Source organism: Lissotriton vulgaris, chromosome 1_1, assembly GCF_964263255.1.
Source record: "Lissotriton vulgaris chromosome 1_1, aLisVul1.2, whole genome shotgun sequence".
Taxonomy (NCBI): Eukaryota; Metazoa; Chordata; class Amphibia; order Caudata; family Salamandridae; genus Lissotriton; species Lissotriton vulgaris.
Window position 1 is genome coordinate 1,280,202,879 of NC_141685.1, and position 27,564 is coordinate 1,280,230,442.

Here is a 27,564-nt window from a genome sequence, read left to right on the forward strand (position 1 = left end):
ACTATTAATTCTCCCCAGACAATGGACATTGCACCACATCACCCCAGCACTGAACCCTCCGCCAACTACTGGTCAAATGACTCGCTTTACATGGCTTCACTACTGCCTGTCACTTGATGTGGACACCCTATGCCACAATACACTCCCAAAATCGAACAGATATACCAGGCAAGGTGCAAGCCGTTTGTGTAGGGCCCTTTAGGTTGCAAGGTTTTGGGAGTGCTTCGAGACTGACTTCAGAAACTACTCTAAAGACACCAAAAAGCTTACTCTTTATGCCTGGCCAGAAAGCAACTTTAGCAATTGCGTCCTCAGGTAATCAAACATTTATATAATAATACAGAGAGGGGCTTTGGATCCGAACTCTTCATCAACTGCTCTGTTCAGCTGTCACTCACATTTTACGTCCACCCACCACAGCATACAAAATGGGGCAAAGGGCCATCCAACTTCAGCCATTAGCACTCTTTGGCTGTGGGTGACAGCACTTTGACTGATCATATGTGCGCATCTGTCTTAAAGTAAAAGCACTTCAGTGCGCATGGCTGGTGGGGCAATACTTTACTTTGCCAATGGTTTTATCTTTCCCAAGGGGTAACACAAAATGATGGGCATGAACTGCAGAATGTGATAAGGGCCCCCTGAGTCACCACTAGCTCACAAATATTCATAGGGTTTGGGCTGACTGGGGCCCCTGAAGTGTTGTCCCTCCTACCGTGCTGCAGGGTTACTGCTACCCCCAACCTTTCCATTATTCTTCCTTTTCAGTCATCATTATGTCTTTAAACTGTGCCTACATGTTATAGTAATTCAAAGCCAATAGTACCTTTTATTTGTGCCAACGCCATAGTTTCATGGATTGTGCCTGAAACAAAATATTGCTTTCATACCTTTGGTACCACTGTTCTGTTCCATTAAAAAGACATGCAATGGTTAGTTTTGCGTTTTTATTGCAAGCGTAAGGCTTCTGCGTTTAGCCAGCACTTTTTACTTCCTTTGAATTTTGTGGCATACACTTTCACCAAAAATGTTAAAAAGTATCCAACAAAACAAGGCCAGAACTCAGAACTTTTGGCATTTCCAGTGATTGTCTATGAAGTAATTTAAACTCTACAGCAGTGATACTCAAATTACGGCCCTGGCGCTGCTTGCGACCCTCCTGACCTTTACATGCAGCCCCCTGGTAAACAGCAGCAATGGGCAGCTGTTTATTCAACTCAGCCCCAACTTTAAAAAAAAAACGTAATAAATGGGCAATAATTTATTTAAAGATGAATTGAAGTTAAAGAAGGGAAGTAACTGGGGTGTTCTGCACCGCCAAACTTTAGAAATACCTTCATTTTTAAAGACAAATTCCAGAAAATATGTAAAAAGTATGATAATCTTTTTAATATTCAAAAAGCGTATTTCATTAACATGCAGAACTGTTTCACCTTAGCACATCAGATTATATTAGGGCATTCAGAAGTATTTCTTTTTTATAGTGATGATTTTCAAACATGAATTTAGAATTATACATTCTTTCCCTCAACCCTGATAATACCAGTAGGCCAGTTATGTGAACTCTTTGGGTGACCTGTGTTTTTATCATACATTGACATTACAGTTGATTAAATCAAACATAGAAGGTTTTGTAACATATCTTCAAGTCATGCATGTGATAATGAAGACAAAGGAGGTAAAGTGAAATAAAACAATTGCCTAGGATTATACAATTTGTGTAAATTGACAAGCGGGCATTAATCCCACGAATTTTGTTTCACATTGTGCAGTTCAGACACTAGAACAAACTGATAAGAGCAGGTCAGTAGAACGCTGAGAAGCTCCTACTCACTCCTTCTTATTCCTCCGAAACTGAAAAAGAAAACCACCCAATACCGATCGTTTTCTGGCAACGCTCCCAGGATATGGAACGCTCTCCCTGAAGTCCTCAGATGCAACCCCTCCTTCTCCTGTTTCAAAAGGGACCTGAAACTCCATCTCCTAAACAAATACTTTCATGACCAACTTCAACTTACCTAGACTTCTATATCCGAGTTGTCTCCTCTCTCTCTGGACATTCAAGGATAGTGGGTGACGGGACAATGTGTTTCGCACCTTTTTTGTTTTTCTTTTTATTGCTCTCTCCCCCTCCGCTGCACTGCATATTTATTTCCCATGCTGTATTTCTTTCTTTGGTTTGCTTCCTTACTGCCGGCCTACTATGTAATGTAATGTCCTTTCTGCTGTTTACTGTGTGTATGTAAAGCGCTCTGATACCTACGGGTCAAGCTAGCGTTATATAAAACTTTTAAAATAAATAAAAAATAAATAAATAGATGTATGTGCTTCGCTCCCCCTACACCCACCATGCCACAACCCCCACCCTGGACCGCCACACTGCTGGCATCAGTGCGACCCTCTGGCATATCCCAGACCAAACTTTGTGGGCCCTGGGAAAATGTTTGCATGTACCCATGCTGTACAGTATCTCTCCCTCGTTCCGTGCACCCAGTAACATCACTTATAATCACAACTTTCACATTCTTTTCCCACTAAAATGCCCAGAAGCAGCCAAACAAACACGAGTGTACAAAAAATGATCAAATACCACTTGATAATGCTGTAGGACACGTACTTCCTTAATTTGAAAGGGAGAGTACCTGCACTTCTCTGTACTGCTGCAGTACGTTTAATGGAAGAGGAACATCACTTCTCAGGAGCAAACGGATACTATAACTAGTGAGTACTTGCACCTCAATATTTCCATTTAATACACTGCCTATTCCTAGCACTGTAAATGACAGGCGTAACGATTACATAACTTAATGGTACTTTTGCAATCGGCTTCGGCAACTTGAAGTGTCAGTTTGGTCCTACCTGGATTCGCCCTAGTGACCTGCAGGGTACACATAAGGGCAGCAGGATGGACCAAAAATCACTCAGTTGTTTAGCTGACCAGCCAAACAATAAACAAATGAAATAAATGTCCCCAACAATCTATATTTGAATCTATCCACATTCTGGCGTAGAGCGCCCAGTGAGTGTGCTGGCTTATTTGTCAGACAGATACTGAGCCAGGGCTCGAGTCGGGTACCACGCGGGTGGACGGCGTCCCCTACTTATTTTACCGGGAGCTCGATAACTGGAGCAAATGGAGCCACACATTCACTCTTTGGCCTCCCTGGGGCAAGATCAGAGCTCATACTGAACGCTGAACGCTGCTCACGTGCTGGCTTCTCTGATGCAATTGCATCTAAAGGGGTGAGCGAGGGGAGGCAAGGAGTCTGATGGTGCAAGCGACCTTTCGTGACGTCAGCGTCCCCCTATTTCTTTTTTTAGGACTTGTGCCCTGTACTGGGCAGAAGGTTCCAGAGAAAATTTGCAGATTTTTATATTAGGCAGAGCGTTGGATTACACGATAAACTAGTTACATTACTAAAGTCTAGGCCCTGTAAACAGAAGCTTTGATTAACATTTCACACTAAACCCATAATTATAGACTAACATTAAAGGACATGGGAAACGCTCCCCCCAAAAAAACAAAACGCCGCTTGCAAGGCTAATGAAATCCGTCCCGTCTCCCTAGTTCTTTCCTACAGGCCCCTGTCACATGGGGGATTTATGAGCTCTCAAATATGTGCATCTCCGAAAGGCCTGAAGGCACTCCGCGGCCTCCCCGCCCTCCCGCTGTCCGTCGGAGCTTGCAGGAATTGGGCCTTGTTTTCAAATTTATGGCCTGCAAAATGGGGGCAGATCAGGCCTCAAGGCACCGCAGGCCGTGCTTGCTGCAGATGGGGCCTTCTCTTACTCCTCGTGGGACTTCTGGAGCAATCCCACCGCCCCCCACACGAGGGCGCTGGGCCGCTCTCTCCGCCGCCACCTTATAGCTATTCTTTGATCTTAGTCCTGACTCAGCCGCTCTTACAACGCGCTATGTACGTGTAGGCCGTTCCCAAACCGAGAGCGCCTGTTAGCTCCTCGAGGTGTTTTCGGGGGAATGTGTGCATGGGGCGGAGAGGTTGCCGTGCCATCCTTCTCCTGCTTGGGTCTCTTTGAAGCGAGTTGTGATGCTCTGTTTAGAGGTGAGTGCGTCATTGATCCAAGATGAAAGCTCCCGGCGCACTCCTCGAGCCCTCTTTGATGTGACGTGTTAAAACATCACGTCTGCCCGCAGTGCTCGGATTTCTCCACTTTCCGAGGCTGTAAAATCCTTTCTGGCAAAACTGGAAGCATTTCCCATGAAAAATAAGATTATCCGACATTAACGACGGTGGGCCGGAGACAGGCCAAGATTCCAGCGTGTACACATGAATTACATATGCGCAGAAGTAATTGAATGGTCTTTCATCACACAGCGCCGCATCTCCCCCGATTTTGGACTATTAATGGCCCCTCGTGCGCCAGTTTTGGAAATCCCTGAAAGGACTGCCATTTAGGTAGTGGTTTAACTGGGAGCTTCCAATATTGAGGAAACATATATTCAAAAGGGGGTAGCAATTCGAACCCCCGCTTCCTCCCCCCGCCCCTCCCCCGTTTCACTTTACGGTTAAGCAGGACAACAGCTGCTGTTTTATTGTACGGTAATTACATGGACAAAACCTTCACTGCTTCTGACAAGGAATAGAAGCGCTTTATGGGGAGTAGCACGCTACCCCTAACTCCTTATTTGAAAGTTAGGGGTTCATCAGTGGTTAACAATTATTCGTGTGAGTGTTTTGGATATTGGGTTGATCTTGTCCCCAGAGGAAAGTGAAGCATTTCATCCGGTTTCTAGTGGTCGATTCATTTAGTAGGAATTATGTTCAATTATTCAGGGTGTTCATGCAAGTAGAAAAGACACAAGTTAAGAATTAGGGTGGAGAAGATTAGATATTGTGAGATTGCAAGGAAAGATAATACAGAAGGAAAACTTGTGATTTATGGCGGTGGTTTTGCATGGGCACAGATACAAAGATGATCGGAGCACCAAGCAAAACGGTATTTCGCTCTTTAGGGGATCCCTTTCAATGAGCAGTAGGGCCCAATTGAGGTCAAGTCTGCAGTCTGGCACCTTCTGGTGATTTGTTAGGTGGTGCTATAAAAACAAACGACTGCTTGAAACGCCCTTCATTTGGCACTGATTAATGCTGATTTAAATATTGAATAATGTAGAGTCATTTTCAAGTGATTTGTACGAAATTACTGATCTGATAGAGAAACTGACCAAATCCTATTGTATTCAGGCCCGAACTGGCCGTTGCGGGCACTGGGCAATCCCCCGGTGCGCCGCAAGGGTGGGGCCGGTTTTGGGCCCCTGGGGGCCGTTTTTGTTACTGCAAAATTGGCCCTGTAACAAAATTGTCCGAAAACCGGCCCCGGCAAAGAGCTCGGTGGCATCCCCAACCTCCCCCAGGGGGTCCGGCCGATCACTTTGCCAGGGCCGGTTTTGGTTCCCAGTCCGGCCCTGATTCTATTGTGTTGTTATAACCTGTTTATGATCATAGCGATGCTCCTGCTTTAATATGCATTTTAAATCCTATGTTATGTTATATAGATTTGTATAGCACACTAATCACTCGAGATGGTATCCTGGCGCTTGGGCAGGAATATAGGTTTGTGGTCCCCAAGGTACTTATACGAAAAGCCAGGTCATCCACTTCTTGCAGAACTCAAGAGGGTAGGAGGTGGTTCTGAAGTGTTGAGGGAGGTCTTTCCATGCCTGGGGTGCGATGTAGGAGAACGAGCGACCTCCAGTTTTGCTTTTGCGGATGCAGGGAGTGTGAGGCCAGCATAGGTGCCTGGTGGGTTGGTGAAAGTGTATGCAGCATTTCAGGTATTCTGGTTCTGTGTTGTTTAGGGCTTTGTACGTGTGCGTGAGAAGTTTGAATTGGCTGCGCTTCCACTTGTATGTTGCATTGTATTAACTAGCTGACTTTTAGAAGGAATATTGAGCTACGTTGTTGAGTGGTCAGATTTAATTGAAGCATCAAAAACTATGAACAGGGGTCTTATTAACGCTTCGAAATCTGAAGTAGGGTAAGAGGAAGAGGGTCCAAGGATGGGGTGAACGGGATAAAGGAGGAGAAACAATTTGTGTTTCAAGAGGAGATTGTGTGTAAGTCAGTGTCATCTTAAGGATTTTTGGGGATATGGGCAAGAGAGATTTTGGGGGCCCCTGTTCAGAACAATTTGGGATTTGGTTGCCCATGTTTGGCGAATTATAGCCTGCATGATGCCAAACAACCTTTCAGCAGTGGGAGTAAATCAAAAAGGAGGCCATTTGGAAGGTGGGGGCCCTGGGTAATTGTCCATGTCTTAAATCATCTCTGGTGTAAGTGAAGGGTGAAAGGTTGAGAGAGGCAGCATGCAACAAGGTAAATTGTGTGTGAGGAGTGAAAGAATGAGTGCAGCTTTGTCAGACAGTGTAGGTTGTGTGTGTGTGTGTGTAAGGGGGTGGAAGGATGAAAAAGACAATGTATGAATGGATGAATTATGTGTGTAAGTGGTGACAGGATAAGAGAGAGAGTGTAAGAGGGAGTACGTTGTATGTGAGGGGTGAAATGATGAGAGCAAAAAAGTGTCACAGGGTTAAGCTCTGGGTTTGTATAAGGGTTAGAGGATGCAAGACTGAAAGAGGCAGTGTCTGGATAAGTTGTGCTTGGGTAGTGGTGAGAGGATGAAAGAGGAAATGTGTGAATGCGTTAATTGTGCACTTAATAGGTGTAAGCACAAGAGGCAATACGGTGCATGGTAAATTGTGTGTTTTAGTTGGTAGGATCAGAGAGAATGTGTGTGACAGTTTGAGTTGAATGTGTAGGGTATGTAAGGATGAGAGTCAGTGTGGAAACATGCATATTTAGTGTGTGAGCCATCAGAGGACAAGGCAGCTTGTAACATGGTAGGCATTGTGTGTATGGGGGTGTGTAATGGGTGTGAGGGATATGCAAGTAGTGAGCCGTTTAGAGAGGCAGTGTGGGATATGGTAAGTTGTGTGTGTAAGGATAAGAGATAGTGTGTGACACGGTAAGTAGTGTTTGTAAGGTATGTAAGGATGAGAGGGTAGGGTGTCTGTATGTAACTGACGTATAACTTAGTACATTGGGACTGACCATACAGCATTTTTGCTGGTCAGTGGAGGCCTCAGCAGGAGTTCACAGCCCCGGCCCCTCCTGCATCTTTACAAAGATCAGTGTAGAGGCGGAATGCTGACATGCAGAGTATGTCTCTCTCTCGGACTGGCAGAGAGAACGCGGGCTTTCTTTATTTGGGGTAAAACATTTTGTAGGCATCTGTCATTCTTTTTTGACAACCTAATGTTGCAGTTTGTTAATATTCATTGCTTGTTATTACTACACCATATACCCAGTTAAGAACATGCATACTTTTGAAAGATCAGCAGTCTAAGGGTTAAATCACAGGAGCTCACATGCAATACACCAAGGAGCACCAATAGCAACCCATTGCAGGCCCTAAATGGCCAGCTGGTACCGGTGTGTATTGTGTTGTCATTACAGTATTTGTTGATCCTGGGACATGTAGTTCTCTTTATATTTTTTGTAGAAAGACTGTACATATGTAGCTGCAGCCGGATGCCTACGTCCTTCTAAGCCGCCTTAATGGCTTTTTTTTCCAAAAGGTATGTTAATGCATCAGACACATATTTCATCGAATAATGTGAGATTTTGTCACAAAAGAACAGCTAAGCCGTGACAATAATTTACGTGCTGGTGAGGAGTTCGTATCGGATTTCCCGGAATTTAAAATAGAGCAGAGAAACTCCCAAGTAAGGAATGGAGGTTGGCCTTAATGGAAAACAGGTTTGTGCTGTTTTCTGCTCACTGATATTTGGCAAATATAAACATGTCTCTGTAGACTGTGGTTCTGCTGAAGGCTAAGAAAGAAACACCGGCTGTATATCACTGCTGGAGGCAGATGATCTAATTGCTGTGCTGTAAATTCAAGGAAACCAAGCAGGTTTTACCCTTGAGGGGGGTCATAAAGATTGCCACCCCAGTGTGAAATGTTGAACAAAGTAAATGAAAAAAAAATTGATGCAAAGACGAGAGGAGGAATAGGTGAGACAGCTGTAATTGGATAATGTCTTAATTTTGTCATCGACATGTTTCGGTCTGCTGTCATTGATCCTAACCTGAAACAAAGTGAAGCCCACAAGTAATGAAGGTTTTTTTGGACTGGAGGGTTGTACTATTACTATGGGGTTAAGGTGAAGAAGAGAACATTCTGGTACGTTATTATACCCCTGTTATTTAATGAGAAATATTATACTCAATTTCTATTTCGATATTTGGACACCGTAAAAGGCATTTTAGGATGTTACCATAAAAAATGAGAGCTTCATTGCTGAGGAAGGAGGGATGTTTCTCATAGAGGAGAGGAAGATAGGAAGAAGAGCTTGTAATCAGTAAGTCCAAATAGAAAGCATACTTTTTTCTAAAGGGAAACAGAAGTACATTTTTGGCGAGGAGCAGCCATTATTTGAAAGGGATTGGCAATTATTGTTTTGAACCAGCGTTCTTTAGCCTATAGAGAACCACTAGCGTAACAAGAATTGAGGGGGTCCCCCCTAAGGACTCAGTCAGGAGCTTTCATGCCAGGGCACTGTACTGAGGGCCCCCCCTGTGCCTCGGGGCTCTCGGTGATGCTGGGGCCGTTGTTCCACCACTGTAGAGAACAGTCTTCTTTTACCCAAGGTGCATCAGCTGATATTTATAGAAGCAACTACCATAACCAACTCAAAGGTGAGCTTTACTGAAACAAACCCCATGGGCTCCAAGTCCCTCTCGAGAACACAACTCTACACTGCTGAATTATCAAAGACCTGTACCAAGGGTTGCAAACGATGTTTACCAAAAATAGGTTATCGTTCTGCATCCGATAAATATATCTAAACTACTGTGGTCTCGATTGGGAGTTCTCGGTCCCTAATTGACTGAACGATTATTCAGGAAGAGGCATTAGGCAACATTTGGTGGCCTACAAAACAAAAACAAAATGAGAGTCGGTCTTCTGCTGAGTGCTGTGATCAGGGTTGATACAAAAGGGGGTGGTACCGCTTTTGGCCGCCATAAGTGTGACAGGGTATGCTCAGACAAGAGTCTCTTGCTCACTTTGCCACTGGATTCAAGCAAGCCTGGCTGAAGACGGCTGTAATGCCAGAAACTGGTCCTCAGAAGCTTGTTTCTGGTCCAGGGAAGACATGGCTTGGCAGTTCGGGCTGGACTGTTCCCATGAGGCACAGGGTCAGACTGATTTGCATATAGCCATGTCTGAACTGGGGTGGCAGAGTGGGCTAAAGAACGGTGATGGATTAAACCCAGATCTTTTGACTGCGTGTGAGTGTTTGATTGATTCAGATGCTCGGTCCATCACCACCCCCTTTTGTACCGTGATCAGGGTTGAATCATCAGAATTCCAGCTGGGCGCCAGGTCTACTGTCGGTAGCTGCTTCCAAAGCCACAAACAGCATCTCTGTGGTACTGCGGATCATTGACGAACTACTCATTTGGTGTAGCTACTTATAGACAGGTTTGTATCATCTGTAATGGGGCATCAGCCATTGCTTTATATGTGCAGCAGCTTTTACTCTGCAAGTGGAAAATGCCCACATCTGGTACCAGAAGAACCTAAACAGCTGCACCATAAGGTCTGTCGAACAATGTCCAGAATCTCATTGTCAGCATATTATAGATGTAAACATCTTGTCCTAAATATAGTTTATAATGTGAGTTCAAAATAGAACCTTTACACGCAATGGGGCAATATATTTGCAAACAATTTTTGAGATACCTTTTCATGTTTAGCAAACTTTGCAAATGTCTATGGAAATCTTTGGAAGTTTGTGTAGTTTTCAAAGTTTTTCACTTAGGGACTTCTGCTTTAAATGTGTGGCTCTTGCAACAATGTATCTCTCATATATCTTTCTACTGGGCTGAAAAATGGTATTCCAGTAAAAAGTTAGTTCTCTTTCTTTTGCAACGTCAGACAAAACATGAAAGTTAAAAATTGCTTACATACGTCAGCATGGAATTACGTTTCAACTACGCATGTAGCACGAATCACATTTTGTAGGTCTTGTCAGACGACTGGATTCTTTTAGCGTGAATTTTATCACACTATGCAAAGAAAAAGCTCAGGCAAATGCAAACGAAAATGGAAACTTTTCAACTTTTGTGAAGGGCAAAAATCAGGAACTTTGCAAAACGTTGTGGGTCGGAAAAAGGATTTGCACTCTCCTGGGCATTACATGATTCCAGCAAAGACCCTGAGAAGCATAGGGTATACACAACTACATATACCACAGATAGCATGGTTTGAGAGAGCCAAATACAAAGGTAGACAGAGACATGCGAAAGCGGTTTATGGAATTGCCACTTTTCTTTTATCTCAGCAAGAAAACCTTTATATAGCATTTCAATTAGCTTTTTGATTAAAAATGACACCATTTGATTTTGTGCCTCAAAAATTGAAAGTCCTTCCATGTTTGGGAATTTAAATACATCACTGCTTAAAAGTCATGGATTAAATGGCTTCAGTAACAAAACAAGCATTGTTAAAGCCAATAGGTCTTGCCTATGGAAGAGCTATTGGCTTTACCACTGTGTTTTAGCGATCTTGTAGCTGCTGTTCAGCACGGCTAAAAGTTAGTGGCTTGGAGTGTCAGTGCCGTAGAGTGGAGAGGTGTAGTGTGGAGTGGAGTAAAATGTCATAGAGTCGAGGGCCATAGAGTGGAGAGCCCAGAGTGTCAGAGTTGAGTAGAGTGGAGGACAGTGTCTTAGAGTAGAGTGGACTGGAGTTAGGTGGCAAAGAGTGGAGTTAAGTGGCATGGAGTGGGTTGAGTTGAATGTCGTTGAGCATGTGCTCTGTGTAAGCAAGACTTAAACATGGAGATACTGAGAGCTTTTATTCAGATCTTCAGAAGCAGGTTGTCCACAAGTATCTGCCATTTGCTTGCCCTACGGGGGGCTGTCTGTGCCCTTCTTCAGGACCTTGTTGCTCTTCATACGTACTGCCTACAACGACTCCACATCCACCAGTATCTGTTTGCAATGGAATACGTTTGGCCCAGGTTGCATGGCAGATAAATCCAGTGGTATCGTTCTTGTTTGTAAAATAAGGATAATCATCCCAATTTGGGTGTTCAGTACATGGGCCCAATAGTCTACATGTCACAGGTTTGGCGCAGCGGCCAGACCGGCTGACTCAGGAGCGCGCAGCTCACTGTTCGATCGTTGACCTAAGCTCAGCATCATGTGCCTGTGGGCAATAGTATCAAAAGAACAAATAGAGGAGTATTACCCGATGAGGGTAAATGAAGGCTTTTGTCCAAACTAAGGAAACACTGTTCCTTTGTGTGCCTGTGGGCAATAGCTCACTTAATCTCCCCCACGGCCCAGCGCCTGGATATCCTTAAGGGGTGATAAGGCGCACTTTACAAATCTGGAATTCACCATAATTTGAAAGAAAGTACAAGCCTATTTAATCTGTTGGTCCAGCACCTGAATGCCCAAGCATGTGGACCCTACAAACTGATAATGAAAAGACAGTTCAAACTGCTAGTACATCAGCATAAATTCCCCAGTGCATTCTGGTAATTGCAGTTTGTGATATTTTCCATAACTCACAAGTAAATACATTTTCCCCATCCGTTGGTTGGACCAGCAATTGGTATTCTTGCCATCTCTGGACACACGTGTTTATGTTTGTCTACCAAACAAAGACTCAATCGATTGGTAAATGTTCACCTTTACCAGTACACTGAGCATCCTCACAGCAAATAGTCGCATTTAAGACAATGTTCAATGATTTGTGCACGGTGGTGTTTTGTGGGACACGTTTAGCAACAGGCCCAGCAGGGGTGCCCTCTCTGCGGAGTCGCAGAGCACATCTACATAGTTACTGGATGGGTCCAGGTATCCTTTCATTGGAGTGACTTAAAAACATGGTGACACGGTTGATGCAACATGTGATCTTGCTCTTTTGACAGTGACGGTGGTTATTGATTTACCATAGATACTGTATTTTTTAATAGTTGAGAACATTGTGAACTGAATTAAGATGGAGAACATAACAGAGGCTAAGGGAGGAAAGGTGCTGAGAAAAAGGCAGAGAAAGAGATGGGGAAAGGGGATATGTGAGTGTGTGTGTACACGTGTGCCTGGGAGAACAAAAGAGATAATTATATAGAGGTTCTGGGGTGTGGTTGAAGAAACAGGAGGGAGGGCAGAAGCACATGATAAGATGAATATGGGGGTGGTGAAGAGCAGAGAATGTAGCCTTATGGCCAGGGCTGCCGACTTTGGAACTGGGGACTCAGGTTCAAGACCCGGCATAGGCACAACAATTTATAATTCTGGCAACATCCATTTAAAAAACTGAAGGCGACCTTGTGTGATATAACTGATGCTAAATGTAAAGCGCTCCAATATCCCTACTGCTGAGTTTCCACTATATATAATAACCAGCAGCGTTGGTTGAAGTAAAGAACGCTATTGCGCGGCCAGCGTTGACTGCACCGTAGTACATTTTTAAAAATACTATGTTGCACTGCAGCCTATGCTGCTGTGCAGCAATGAAAAAACAAAAGTGGTGGGGAGGGGTATGGGGGATATAAAACAAGGGAGGTACGGGCAGGACTCGGAGGGAGGAACACCAAAAGGGGTGAGGGGTGGGGTAAAGTAAAAAGTACCTGAATCAGGTTGGGAGCAACGGGCAGACACTGATTAAGTTTGATCAATCTGTGCTTGGTCCCTGCTCCACAGATATTAAAGGAAATGACATTTGGCCTGTTCTGACCAATTGGTAGGCGACAAAGAAAAGTGAAACTGAAGCCAACAAATCACAAGCAATGGGAGGGTATTCAAGCCCTTTACTAACAACAGCATTGCCCCGTAAGCAACTGCATGCACTAACTCATGCTTTTGCAGGCTCGACTTTAAAAAGTAAGACAGTGGCTAGGTGACGTGGCAGGAGGAATCCCCACTCCTTAAATTTCCAAGACTGAGATTGCATTTGGAAGGCAATGCAGAAAAGTAGATATGTCTAAATAAATGGAGCAAGAAGTGCAATGACAAAAGCCTTTCAGAAAGTTTACTAGTACTCCTGAAAACACAGAGCTGGAAGATATAGTTTAAAAACACTCAGTTTTGGAAGGAATATGGCATTCGAGTCCCATTTTTCAAGATTTGACCTCTTTCTAACCTTACAAATATTACAAAATATCTTAACTACAGACTTGCCTAGAACTCTCCCTCTTTATTTGCATCCTCTTTTTAGCCTCCAGTTCCAAATTCTGTCACATTTACAATGTTTTTAAATTTTCAGTTTTACAATTTGCATTTTTACTTTTTTACTCTTTCTTAATCTGCTATTACTATTTAAGTTACTAAACCAGTGCGGCCCTGCCGAGTAATTAACGCAGATTGCTGGTTAAGAACTGCTTCTGTATGGTATAAGTTTGTACGCTTGCAGATTTTAATTCAACCATTCCTTCTTCTAAGGTTGTTAAAGTCCCATGGGGGGTTGACTTCTGTTAACGTCTGTTACTAGATTCACATTGTTTTTTGCGCTTTTAGAATAATTACAGACTCGTACACCTACATATCCCACACGCATGCAGAATAGGAGACAAGTAAAACACTTTCGTCTTGATTTACTCCTTGTCAAACTTGTGAAGAGACAAGCCAAGTGCCTACTCATTCCCCTGTGAGACTGCTGACTTTATGAAGAGGTGTTTACAAAAAGGGGGTGGTGATGAACAGAGTGTCTGAGTTAAACAGACCACTCTTACCCAGTCCAAAGATCAGGGCTTGATCCATCACCGTTATTTATCTCACTGCCCCATCCCAGCTCAGAACCTGGCTATATGCAAATCAGTCTGTCCCTGGCCCAGTGCATCATGGGAACAGGGCAGACTAAACTACCAAGCCAATTCTTCACCAGAAAGGAGACAAGCTACCGGGGACCGGTTTCTGGCATTTCAGCCTTCTTCGGCCCGGCTTGCTTGAATCCTGATGGAGCAGTGAGAAAGGGACTCATGTCTGAGTATACCCTGCCACACCTATAGTGGCCAAAAACGATTTACAAAAAGGGGGTGGTGATGAACAGAGTGTCTGAGTTAAACAGACCACTCTTACCCAGTCCAAAGATCAGGGCTTGATCCATCACCGTTATTTATCTCACTGCCCCATCCCAGCTCAGAACCTGGCTATATGCAAATCAGTCTGTCCCTGGCCCAGTGCATCATGGGAACAGGGCAGACTAAACTACCAAGCCAATTCTTCACCAGAAAGGAGACAAGCTACCGGGGACCGGTTTCTGGCATTTCAGCCTTCTTCGGCCCGGCTTGCTTGAATCCTGATGGAGCAGTGAGAAAGGGACTCATGTCTGAGTATACCCTGCCACACCTATAGTGGCCAAAAACGATTTACAAAAAGGGGGTGGTGATGAACAGAGTGTCTGAGTTAAACAGACCACTCTTACCCAGTCCAAAGATCAGGGCTTGATCCATCACCGTTATTTATCTCACTGCCCCATCCCAGCTCAGAACCTGGCTATATGCAAATCAGTCTGTCCCTGGCCCAGTGCATCATGGGAACAGGGCAGACTAAACTACCAAGCCAATTCTTCACCAGAAAGGAGACAAGCTACCGGGGACCGGTTTCTGGCATTTCAGCCTTCTTCGGCCCGGCTTGCTTGAATCCTGATGGAGCAGTGAGAAAGGGACTCATGTCTGAGTATACCCTGCCACACCTATAGTGGCCAAAAACGATTTACAAAAAAGGGGGTGGTGATGAACAGAGTGTCTGAGTTAAACAGACCACTCTTACCCAGTCCAAAGATCAGGGCTTGATCCATCACCGTTATTTATCTCACTGCCCCATCCCAGCTCAGAACCTGGCTATATGCAAATCAGTCTGTCCCTGGCCCATTGCATCATGGGAACAGGGCAGACTAAACTACCAAGCCAATTCTTCACCAGAAAGGAGACAAGCTACCGGGGACCGGTTTCTGGCATTTCAGCCTTCTTCGGCCCGGCTTGCTTGAATCCTGATGGAGCAGTGAGAAAGGGACTGATGTCTGAGTATACCCTGCCACACCTATAGTGGCCAAAAACGATTTACAAAAAGGGGGTGGTGATGAACAGAGTGTCTGAGTTAAACAGACCACTCTTACCCAGTCCAAAGATCAGGGCTTGATCCATCACCGTTATTTATCTCACTGCCCCATCCCAGCTCAGAACCTGGCTATATGCAAATCAGTCTGTCCCTGGCCCAGTGCATCATGGGAACAGGGCAGACTAAACTACCAAGCCAATTCTTCACCAGAAAGGAGACAAGCTACCGGGGACCGGTTTCTGGCATTTCAGCCTTCTTCGGCCCGGCTTGCTTGAATCCTGATGGAGCAGTGAGAAAGGGACTCATGTCTGAGTATATCATGCACTGGGACAGGAACAGACTAATTTGCATACAGCCAGGTTCTGAAACTGAGATGGTGCAGTGAGCTAAAAAACGGTGTTGGATCTAGCCCTGATCTCTTGACTGGGTGAGAGTATTCTGTTTAATTCAGAGACTCGGTCCCTCACCACCCCTTGTTGTAAATATTTATGAAGAGGTGTGGCAGGCTCCTGCCGTGCTGCCTTTGACTTCTGACGCCTGCTATCAGACAGGACACAAACTACACAAAAGTTACTGTGTTTTAAATGTGCGATTGGCAGCTGATGCCACCGGCCGGCAGACTGCAGCTCCAAATGGCTCGGCACACAGGCTGTGCGCCGACACCGCTGCACCTAACACACTGTTGGCACCAGTGCTTAATTTGTAAAAAAAAAACATAAGTGCCAGGCCTCTGACCAGGAGGCCACCGCAGCTTGCAGCAACCATTGCCCCTGTCATCACTGGCAAAATAACTGCTAACCATCCTTCTCACCTGCAAGTGCGACAGTTCAGATTATTCCAGGTCCCCAGAGCTAAAGAAATGGCTGGGGAAGCAGATATTAGTAATTTTTAATGTATGTTATATTCATAAATACCCGTTATTATGCTCTTCTCTAAATTAGATGAGCAGTGCCACCATGTGGCAGACTGTCATAAGTGCAGTGTTGACAATAAAGTGCTGGTGCCGAGCACCGGAAACCACTGGCTCAAATTAAGCACTGGTTGGCACACTGCACCAGGACACAATCGAACAATTTGCTGGGGTGACCTAGACCTAGAACCAGGTTCCAGCATAACTACGGCCCCTAGAACTAGAATCTATCCATTACCAACTCTATAACAAGATCACATGCAGCCTATAAACCTGGTATGTATGCACAAAGTCCACCTTCCTAGGCATTGCTAGTTGCCACAGCAGCCTGGCAAGTTGATACTGAAACCAGCCTCCAACCCCGTCAGCCCCTGAATGTATACATTAACTCATAAATGTAAAGATTTCAGTCACTAAATTAGATGGAGAGAAAGTTTGGCGTGTACTGGCATATATATGATTCTACTCATATTGGCTGCTTTCAGTTTTGAATAATTTATCTAGATCTCTATTGTTTCAAAGAGTCTGGTTGCTTTGCCCTTGTCTGGTTTGTTTTGAACCCCACCAAAACGAAACACGTGTCAAGAACAGCTTCCTTTTATTCCAATGGCCATAGATCCTTTCAACCAACGTTAACCCTGACATACTTTGTCTGAAATTCTATTTGCACGAGTCATTTTCCGCTAGCTATAGATAGTGTTTCACTAATCCAGTGATTTAAAGTCTTTGCTGTGAGACAGATCTGTGGGCCTGCCAAGTAGAGCATCGCCAAAGGACTGAGGCGTTTTTTTCTCTGTAGAGCTCTCAACTCAGCAAGACCATGAACGCCTCTTTTTTATGCCTAGATTTTTTTTATTTTACTAACAATAACTGTATAATGTATTAATAGTGGCTAGACTTTTTGATTTTACTAAAATTGTATGTATAAAATACTTACTTGTAGAGGTTTTAAGTCGGCCCTCTTCATCCATTGGTCTGTTGTATGTCATTCACATATTTATCCTGGTCACTGAAGCCTACAGCATGGAGTTAGGGGTCAGCCCATTTCATTGTGACTGACAGCTTTCCGTCCTTTCACTAGGAGCACACCCAAACTCAAAGTACTTCCCTCCAGTGCCTGAGACTGCTATCGCAATACCTGCTTTGTGAGACTAAAGAGATCATTTTGGCTTTTAGTAGGCCTGGGCAGAGTTTAAAAGTTCTGCTGAGCAGAGCTCGGCAGAGTTCTGAAAAAAACTCCACTCCGCTCCATGGAGTTCTGCAAGTGGCGGAGTAAGGTAAGTCACGCTGCTTGTGCTGATTTTTAGCACTGGGGGTTTGTCCTGCACTGTAAACTCAGCGCAAACTGTGCCACGCACAGTGCAACAGGGCACTGCTTCTTTCTGCCACTTGAATAGAGGTTCTACTCGAGCTGCAGCTTCCTCAACGCAAGCGGCAGGTTTCTCAACACGAGCGGTAGCGACCTGGCCCGACCACCCCCATTGAGAAATGTTGCCGGGAGGTGATCTAGCGAATGATTTTCCTCGCTCGCCAACTTAACGTTGGCGAGCTGCCCGAGAGGAAAAACTCCACTCTGCAGTGCTAGGCAGAGTTTTTCAGAACTCTGCGCGGAGCGCAGAGCGCGCAAAACTCTGCAAGTGGGGCAGAATTTTACGCCCAGGCCTAGCTTTTAGCCAGTTTATTTATATATATTCAAGAGGGTCTAGCAGCTGCTCCAAGAATAAAGTTTTAGAAAAACCCTCTCAAACCAGCCATTGCAGAGCGAGAAGGCTGGCAGCTGACGCCAGGCATTTTGGCTTTGCAATGCTTATCTGGGTGTGGCGTTAGTTGAGAAAAATTACAATTATAATGTATTTACTTATTGGGGCTTTCAGCCAACCTTCTTCATACGTTTTTGTGGCAATCACATTTTCCTACCGCCCAAACAGCGTTCAGCAAGGGCAGTGGGTCAGCCCACTTCTGTTATTGGCTTACATCAGAGTGAGTGATGGCATTGTGTTCTTTCACAAAGATCACATCCACACACAAAGCAGTTCCCTTCAGTTCTGCTGAATACTACGGTAACCTGTGCTTTTTGAGACTAAAACCCTAGGGCCTCATTTATGAGGCCGTGCGTCACTTTTACGACGCCGGTGCGTCACTTTTTGTGACGCACCAGCAGCGTAAAAAAATGTGCGTTGTTGCACCATATTTACAAAGTGACGCATCTAGGTAGATGCGTCACTTTGTAAACCCCTGCGCTACATTATACTTGCGCCAGGTATAATGTATGCAGGGAGCGTTCTGACGCAAGACAGGGTCATAGAAGTGACGCAGTGAAGTCTAAAAGGTTTCACTGCGCCACTTCTAGGACGCAAATGCGTCAAATTCTTACGCCTGCCTCACAGCAGGCGTAAGACTGACGCAGGCACACACATTGCTGGAGTTGCGTTACTTTTGTGACACACTCCAGCAATGCGCTACTTTTGCACCATACAGATACGTCAGAAATACTGACGTATCTGTAACTCCTTGCGCAATGATGCGTCCTACTGTAAATATGACGCATCATTGGTGTTGCAAGAAGGACGCAATGAAAAGTGACGCATCGCTGTTTTCACGCAGCGATGCGTCACTTTTCATAAATGAGGCCCAAAGTTTTTACTTGTAGTCAAATTTTTTTTTAAATCTAGTATTACCAGGGCCAGGCAGCTTCCTCAGGAACAACGTTTTGGCAAAAAAAAAAAAACACGACAAAACTAGTATTGATAAAGCCAAAAAGCTGTCAATGCGTGTCCTGATTGGTGCATTATGTGATCCTGGTCAAATTAGGTCATGTCCTGTGTGCGTCAGTTCCCTTACCTACGAAAAGTGGGAGGAGTTAAAAAGGCTGGTTTGCAGGGCTATATGAACACTTTGAAAAGGAGTGTAGGGTGCAAGTCTCAAGGAATGGAAGACAGTCCTCTCTTTCTCCCTCGTCTTTCATACCGGAGCCCGACATCACGTGATCCGCTGTTTGGTCTCTTCCTGTCCGTGACACTGACACTATCAGCAGGGGCGTGAGCTAGATCGATGGGGAATGGGGTGGAGGGATTTAAGCTTAGAAAGGGGCTAGACACGGGGGAGCGCGTGACGCCCTGAGTAGGGGGTCTGTGGAATGGCGTGAGTGGAGGGGGAGCCCAGGAGGGCTTTTAAGTTGTGCTAAGTTTAGGGAGATTGGCAGGGGGCCTACCCTTTAGCTCCAACGGAATGGCCATTAGAGGTAACCCCAGGCCCCGTACCCACACCCATGTTGTCCCTCCTGTCTCCTGGGCCGATTTACGGCTCGCGGGCTGACCTCAGCCCCGGCCTGGCCGGGCAGGGACAGGCAGACAGGCCAGTTCATCATGCCAGGTGGCCTGATGGCTTCCCCTAGTCAGCGGGGGAGCGCCCCTCGAGAGAGCAGGGCTAAGCCCAGACATCTCTCCTCTTGGGATGGTCTGTAAACATCCGTGGTGGTGATGTCCTGCAGATGCCGTCTGACCAGCTCCAGCGGACACGTCACACCACATCCCAGGCCCGGCTCTCCCAGTGATGCAGCTCACGGGCACTGCTTCCCCCTCATGAACAAGGAGACAGCAGATGGTTTCTTGAGCAGGGCTGAGACAGTGTGTACCTTTGTATCCATTAATGCAACCATTTTTTTCCCTAATGACCGTCCCCAAAAGGCATACAAAGTGCAATAACAACTTTCTTCTAAGAAATGTTTTTATGCTTTGCTGACAGTGGCGTCGCTTTCAATGGTACGATTTTGGAGGTGTTGCCAGTCATCAAGGGAGTAGCAGGGCCAATTTCCCTACTTGCATTAAAGCCCCTAGCACCCTTGCTACGCCCTTGATTGTGGAACACGGTCTGTTTCACATACAGGGTGAAACATTTTCAAGGCAAACAAAGTCAACCTGCACATAGAATTCTTTACACCTTTCCACCTCCCTCCTGCAACGAACTTGGTTAATTTCTTGTATTGATTGGAGTTGCATTGATTCAGCCCTTCATACTCCTGTTAATGTCCCAAGGCACTTTCGGTGCACTGGTAGGAAGACACTACCCCATAAACTTTGGACCATGAGTGAGGGCTTGGTGGAATGAAGGTGGACTTTGATGCCCCAGAGGGAGTGATAAAATGCCACTTCAAGCACTTTCTTGCCCTGTGGTGGGTGGATATTTAATCCAGTTTTGCACCCCTCAGATGTCTCTCTTCTTATCTCATCTGTATTTATACTTGTTCCTGCTTCCTTCTACTCTTGCCTGCTCCACTTATCCGAGGATGTATCTTTTTTCAGTGACTATTTACATCTTTTCTTTAATTTATGTATTTTCACTACCTCACTCCTAGCCCTTGTTCTGCAGGGTCAAACGTCCATCATGAATGAATGAATGAATGAATGAAATAAAATGTATAATGCGCAACTAAAACCTGAAGGCATCAAGGCGCCTAGCAAAAACAGATCAAAACACAGAAGGCAGAACACAATTACGAATATGACTTCGCAAAAAGCTGAGTTTTCAGAGCCTTTCTAAATGACTGCATGGTGGGAAGGGACTTAAAATCCACCGGAAGTGTATTCCACCACTTAGGTACCAGAGTGGTATCATAAACTCTCTCATCCTGTCTCTATTTTGTTTTTCCTATCTGATTGGACTTTTTTCCCTGTCCAGTTAACTTACATCTTGATCCCGTTGGGACGGGCTCAACAGAATCCTCAACAGAATCCTATATGCTTTTTTCATTTCATCTTACAGAAAGGTAGGCTCTCCTAGACTTGGGGTACCTCAGCCCTCCAACAGTGGATCGTCCCTGCTGCCACGCCACCTAGCTTTTGAGGAGACTGAGATTGAAGGAAAGCTTGTAATTGATTGTCGGGGAGCAAGCCGTTCCCGTACACTTTTGGTGGATAGCCTACCAGCCCTTTTGGAAACGTCACTACCTGGCCACTTGCATCTTCATGTCGTGTGATCTTTGAGGTGCGTTTTGAATTCGTCATATGTATGGGACCCTTTTAAAGGGTCACCCTGATTGCACCCCAAAATGGAGGTCCCTTCGAGCTGAGTAAATGCGCTCCAGTTGTCTCCCTCAAAAAAGTGCCCAGCCACTGCAATGTGCCTGCCTGCTGCTTTTGAGGTCACATTTCCTACCATCTATCTGGATGTGGGCTTCCAACACACAAAGCCTACCACACAACAAGACACCTGAACTCCATAGTAGGACTGGGTGCCTTCCTGAGGACAGTACTCAGAATCAAAAAGATATTGATGGCACCAGGAGGCCTGAAAAAGAAGTGTCTGGTTTGTGAAAACCTTATACACATGCCAAACAAGCAGCTGTTCTCCCTCACCACGTACCTATTTCTTATTCTTATAGGTAGATTTAGATAGATCCTCTGTACTAATTGAGCTGCCTCCTGAATTTCATTTAGTGTATTTATTTTATTTATTGATTTTGTAGGTTTATCTAGCACGAACCAGACAGTGAAGGGTAAACTGCTTTATGTGGGTGATAAACTGAATACTAATAACATCCATTCAATATGCAAATAAAGATGCAACCAGAATTAAAGCTCCGCTGTCAGTCAATCGACTTGGATTCCTAAAGCGCGGCTCTTCACGGGCAAGGGTATTTAGGCGCTAGGTTTGCTGGGCTCAGTCGAAAAAACAGTTCTTGAGTCCCTTTGTGAATTCCGTGAGAGAGGGACATGTTTCTAGGTGGAGGGGAAGGCTGTTGCAGGACTTGGTGGCGAGATAGGTGAAGGAACGGCCTCCACTATAGTTTCAGCGTAAGTGAGTTTGTGTGAGGGTGAGGTAGGCGGAGTGAAGGTGTCTGTGGCTTCTGAGGAGGTTCCCTGCACTTGCATGGAGCAGTGACAGGGCCATATGTTGCTGTAGTCCTGAAGGCTAAATTTTGGGGTAGGGCTGTTGCACTGCTAATATTCTACCCATATTTTTAATTTTGCTTAACATATATTAATTTGCATTATATATATATCAGTTATACACATTGTGTGATTTTCATGTTAAAATGTCTATAGTAAGTGATGCGCACGTTAAGTTAACCATAGTTTATGTAGGCCTCAGTTAGAATGACTCATGCTGTATAAAAATTGTACTATTGACTGCTGTATTATCTGACTTATTCCCTCGTTTTAGGAGCCAAGCTGTAGAAGTTGATCTAATTAAATCTTGCATATGTTTTGGTTTCTGTGAGAAATGCTATCAGTGTGTGTTCCAGAGAGTGAGTAGTGAATTTCCACACATGTGGACAAGCTGACCTCACTGTATCACCCTGTTGCAAATATCTTTTGACTGGCGTGTAGCTATATATTTCCATTTGCAATGGCTGGGAAGAAGGGTTAAATCATCTTATTGGGATATGGTGGATTCTCATTGGTCCCCTCTCCCTGAGAACCTTGGGAAGTGTTACATTGAGTCGAAATTGTATGTTTTAATTGAGCATTGCTGAGCTAGTTAAATTGAAATGCTTCTTTCCACTTTCCTGAGACTAAATGAAGAGGTGGCACGGTAGAGGTGTGGCGCAGCGGCCAAAGCAGCTGACTCCGGAGCACAGGACTCACGGTTCGATCTCTGTCTACGGTGGCAGCTCAGCTCAGCACCATGTGACTCTGGGAAATAGCTCACTTCATCTCCAAGACGGCCCGCAGCGCCTTGAGACATGTAGGGTTTAGTAGTTCGCGCTTTACAAATACCGGATTCAAATGTCCTATTTTGTTCGTGCTCAAAGAGTTTGATGCCCCATTAAATCCCCGTTTACAGGCCTTATTCTTCTGACACCTTCTCCTACTTCTTCCCATTTCTTTCGACTTCTTAGCTTAGCATTAGGGAATTTCCCTTCAGGGGAAACTGAAATTTACACAATTTGCATATGACAATTTTAAATAGTCTGCCTTTGGGTTTGCTATATTTGAATCCCTTTGAATTATACTTACTAAAGTACTTATATGATGATCATTGATACTGGCTTATTTGAATGATTTGAGTTTGTATCTTTGATAATCTGTAAATAGCCTTTGTGGTTTGTAGATCTACTACTCACTGTCGTCCTTATGGGACTTAATGTGCTTCACTGTCATTGATATATTCCTATATTGTTGATGTTAGGCCTCAGCCTGGGACGAAAAGCCCATCAGCTAAGGTGCAGCTTGTATTTGAGTTTTCGCCAACGATCTACAAGGTGCAAACCCCATCTGCACTGAAACAGCGCCATTCCAGCTGCTGTGCGCTAAAAGGAAGAAGAGAAGCTGGCCCATCCTAAGTGAAGAGGAGCTCGCTCTGTGAGCCCCGGGCCTTAGGCCCAACTGCCAGCGTCCTACATCGAGGACCTCCACAAACAAGAAGGCTTGTGCGTAGCGGATGATCTGCGCAGTCGCTACTCCTTGCAAGGAGACAAGAATGTGAACATATACGGCAGAGGGCTGTGGAGAAGCCTTGCTTGGTGATCCAAGAAACCGGCTCTGTTGACTTGCACAGCCAACTTTGTGTCTTTTTCGCCAAGTCCTATTTTTACTGTCCTGTTCCTTTATTGTGAAAATAACATAATGTATGTTTGTAAAGCGCACGTTCACCCCTGACAGGGTATCTTGGCGCTGAATACAGATGTTTATTGTTACCCAACTCAATGCTACTTATTTTATCGACCTCAGATGGATGAAAGGCTGAGTGGGCCCGCCGGGATTTGAACCTTTGACTATGAGGTCGACTACAGGACCCTGCAGTGGATGGATTAGTCCACTGAGCCACCAGACCCTTCACTTTTTTAAATACACTTATAACTTACCTTTATTTCATGCTTCTCTACTGTGTCTTTCTGTGTCTATGCTCCTACCCTTTAACCGTCTTTTAAGTAGGGTACAGCTGTCCAACCTTGCGCCCCATCACAGAAGAACCTGAGCTTTTTTTTAGCATTACGGCTAATGGCAGTTCTTTCTTACTGTACAGTTTTTTCAACATGTGTCATGATTTTTCACTTCTTTTAATATAATATACATATCCTGTCTCAGTAATGGAGCATGCTGCAAGCCCGGTAGTATAATATTCATAGATGCAGTATTTCAGAAACTGAAGTAGTAGTAACAGCGCTAGTAATAATAGAAGTAGCAGTAGTACTAGTAGTAATAGTAGTAGTGTTAGTAGCAATATCAGCATTTATAAAGGCCATAATAGTAATAATGGAAGAAGTAGAAGTCGTACCACTACTAGTATTCCTGTTTTTATTATTTTTCAGACGTTGATTCTGTTTAGTTCTTTTCACCATTCCTTCGTTATTTATTATTACACATATCTTTCCCTTTCTTTTATGTCACCCTTTCCACACTTCTTATTTTCTGTCTCCTTTTATTTGACACTCAAATTTGTCACACCCAGTTTTGATTTTGATCAGTTGTCCCTAATCTTCCTTTCTCGTTTAAATTATTTCTCTTTCTGTACAATAACGGTGTTGCCCAATTTTCTCCTCCCCATTTTTTTCTACCGATTGTCTTGACTAACTTTAAAAAACTGATTTGCCCATTTCTCTTTTTTCTTTAATTTTCCCTCAAATAGGACTATATTACATATGGTGTGCATTTTTCACCCTTGCTTCTTTTTCATTTTGTTTCTCCTAGTATTTTTATTTCCCTGTATCTACCTATCTCTCTATCCGTGAGCATTTCTGTTTTCCTTTTTCTTCAATCACTGACTCGACATGCATTTATGAACCAGTCATATAGTGAACCATGTACGTCACAATTTCGTTGCTTCTGGTGCCTCGTGAATTCTTTAAACGTCCTGCTAGTAAAAACGTGTATGAAACTATCTACACGATAAAACACAGGAAGATTCGGCATTCATTTTGAATTGCCTCAAACGTTACCTGTACCAGATGATCATAAAGTAAAAGCAAATATGAGAACAGGCAGTTGGAAGAGGACTGTCCAGTCTCCCTCCTCCTCCTCCCACAGAGTGGTATGATCCATTGATCCTCGTGTGGGTGAAGGGTCCATTACCCGACGTCGTGCCACATTCCGAGACATCGCCCCCGTCCTCGTGCGCCAGTGGAGGATTCCACCACCCGACGCTTTTGTGCAGGGGGGTGAGCTCATTGTTTAGCTTCCCTAGCTTCGTGCAGTTAAAGATTTATTACTCTTTTTCGTACAATGAAGCGATCGATTCCACGGCCTGTGTAGTTCCTCTTCATATTTAAATGACCTATGAGACGAGTGGATGACACATCTTTTAATTTCATAGAGTGAGACTGTCCTCTGTCCCCCTAGCAGAAGTGCAACCAATTGCTCTTTAGTACAGTTTCGGTCTGACTTGCAATTTGTTCGTTAGAATGATCCGTGGCTCCCCCAATGGCATGGAATGATCCAGAGCCCCCATCTAATGGAAAGGGATGCTCCCTTCCCTCTCATGCAGTGGGGCATTCTGTGGACAACCTCATGCAATGGAGCAATCCATTGCTCACTCTTGCGCAGTGATGTGTTCCACTGACCACCCCTTATGTGGAGCTAACCGTCACCTTACAGACTCTCCCCTTCTCATGCAGAGACACAATCCCTTTGCCGTGTGTTGAGATGGGAATGTCTTCAGCTTGATGTACAGTCGTGTCCCCTGCCCTGCATGCCCGAATTGCATATATGATCCTGCTTTTTGTAATATCACACACAGATCTGCTGGGCATGCATTGATCTAGCTCTGGTCTTTTGACCATGATAGGTTATGGACCCAGTTCTGAACCGGGAGGGGTAAACCAAGCTTACCCTCACAATGATGAGGCATTACCATACCTGTTGCAGGCTTCAAGTGTGGAGCACGATGGTGGCAACATACCATGCTTGTTCAATTACTGTGACAGGCTTGTACCTGTAAGACATGATTGCACCCTTACAGGTCCATTCTTAGAAAGTTTAGCTGCTCAATAGAAACCTGGAATCCTGAACGCGACAGCCCCTGTGCTCAAAGATGGACCTTGGTAAGATGGTGCCCTGGGCGGAGAGAAATTTGGCACCCTTGCTGATGCTAGTGAATAAAATAAGGCAACAAGGGGCCCCTTTTGTGTTCACTGGTCATTCCCTGGCTGAGCAATGAATGATGGATTAAAACCACTTTACCCTGGCAAATCCAACAGAGAAACGAGCAAGCAGGGACACAGGGATGGCTAGAGCAAGAAGCAAAACCTTAATGCACACAGCTCTGAGTGCCCCTCAGATTATTTCTTCCCTAGGCATGGGCCAGGCACGCCCATGCCAAACGGAAGTACTACATGCCCAGTACATGTTTGTGTGTGTGCTAGATGTGCTTGTGTGCTGTACATGAATTATACAGACCTGTGGGTTCCATTTTGGAAACCAACAGCATGGATCAGCATACAAGATGGAGAAGAGGTTTCTTTCTCCAGGCAGCACATGTGTATTGGTCGCATCTCCTAGATGGGAAGGGACAGCACCAGATGATATGGTTAGCAAATAGGAGTCAGTCTTCCCTTTGGAGTGCCAGGGCCCTGCCTTATACACGGAACTATATATGACTCTGACTTAAGCTGCCATTAGGTAGATGGTTGGGGATACAAAGTGAGGCTTGCAGTATCTGTTGTTAGAGATAGTAGCCCTTGTAAGGGTCTTACATTTGTGCCTCTGTTCATGATCTCTGTGAGGAAGGGGACCCCTTGTGGAGAACTGAGATCATCTCAATGAGGCCTTACCTCACTATGATGGCAGCCGTAATGGAAAGAGCATTTTCACAGTCCAGTTCACCAATGAGGAGAATGTGTTGACTGTTTTAAACTGAACGCCGTGCGCAAAGTATATACACTTTTAAGCACTGAGGAAAGCTACTGGCTGAAACGTGTCTGCAATCAGTAAAGCGTATTTCAGGCTACCCCGTGAGTGCCCCGCATTTGTTGGAGCTGTTATGTTAAACGTGAGTCCCATCCTCACGACTACGGATGCACCCGCCTTAAGAGTTCGGCCGTTACAGATGGGACCGGAGCTGTAATATACCAGCTCCATAACCTCATCTATTGAAAACAAGGGAAGGCACTCGTGGGGTTGAGTTCTTAGAAGTTTATTATGAACTCTTGCAGAATCAGCAACACAGACACGTTTTGGCTGTTGCCTTTCTCAGTGTAATCAGGCGCGCCAGAAACAAGCAATATTTAGCATAAACAATACATGAAAATCAATGACACACTCTTATACATATATTGCAGTACTAATAGTCGCCATCTTCACATAGTGTTGTTCGACAACAATCCTATGGAATCGATGTTAACAAAACATTATTAGCACCTCAATATGACTTTTGTTACCCCAGGGAATAACAACATTGTTAATCTGTATGATGCAGATCATTAATTGTGAAACATTCACGCATGATATTCACTGAATTCATTATATATGATGTTGCACGGTGCATCGAATTATAACACCCCGTATGAGCCTATACAAAGTACACTGTGCTTGTGTGTATGTGTTTCAATAAGTCATATGAAGCGCTGCTTCATCTGCTATTTTTCCCTGAATGCGCCCCTTATTACCCAAGGGGTGTCAA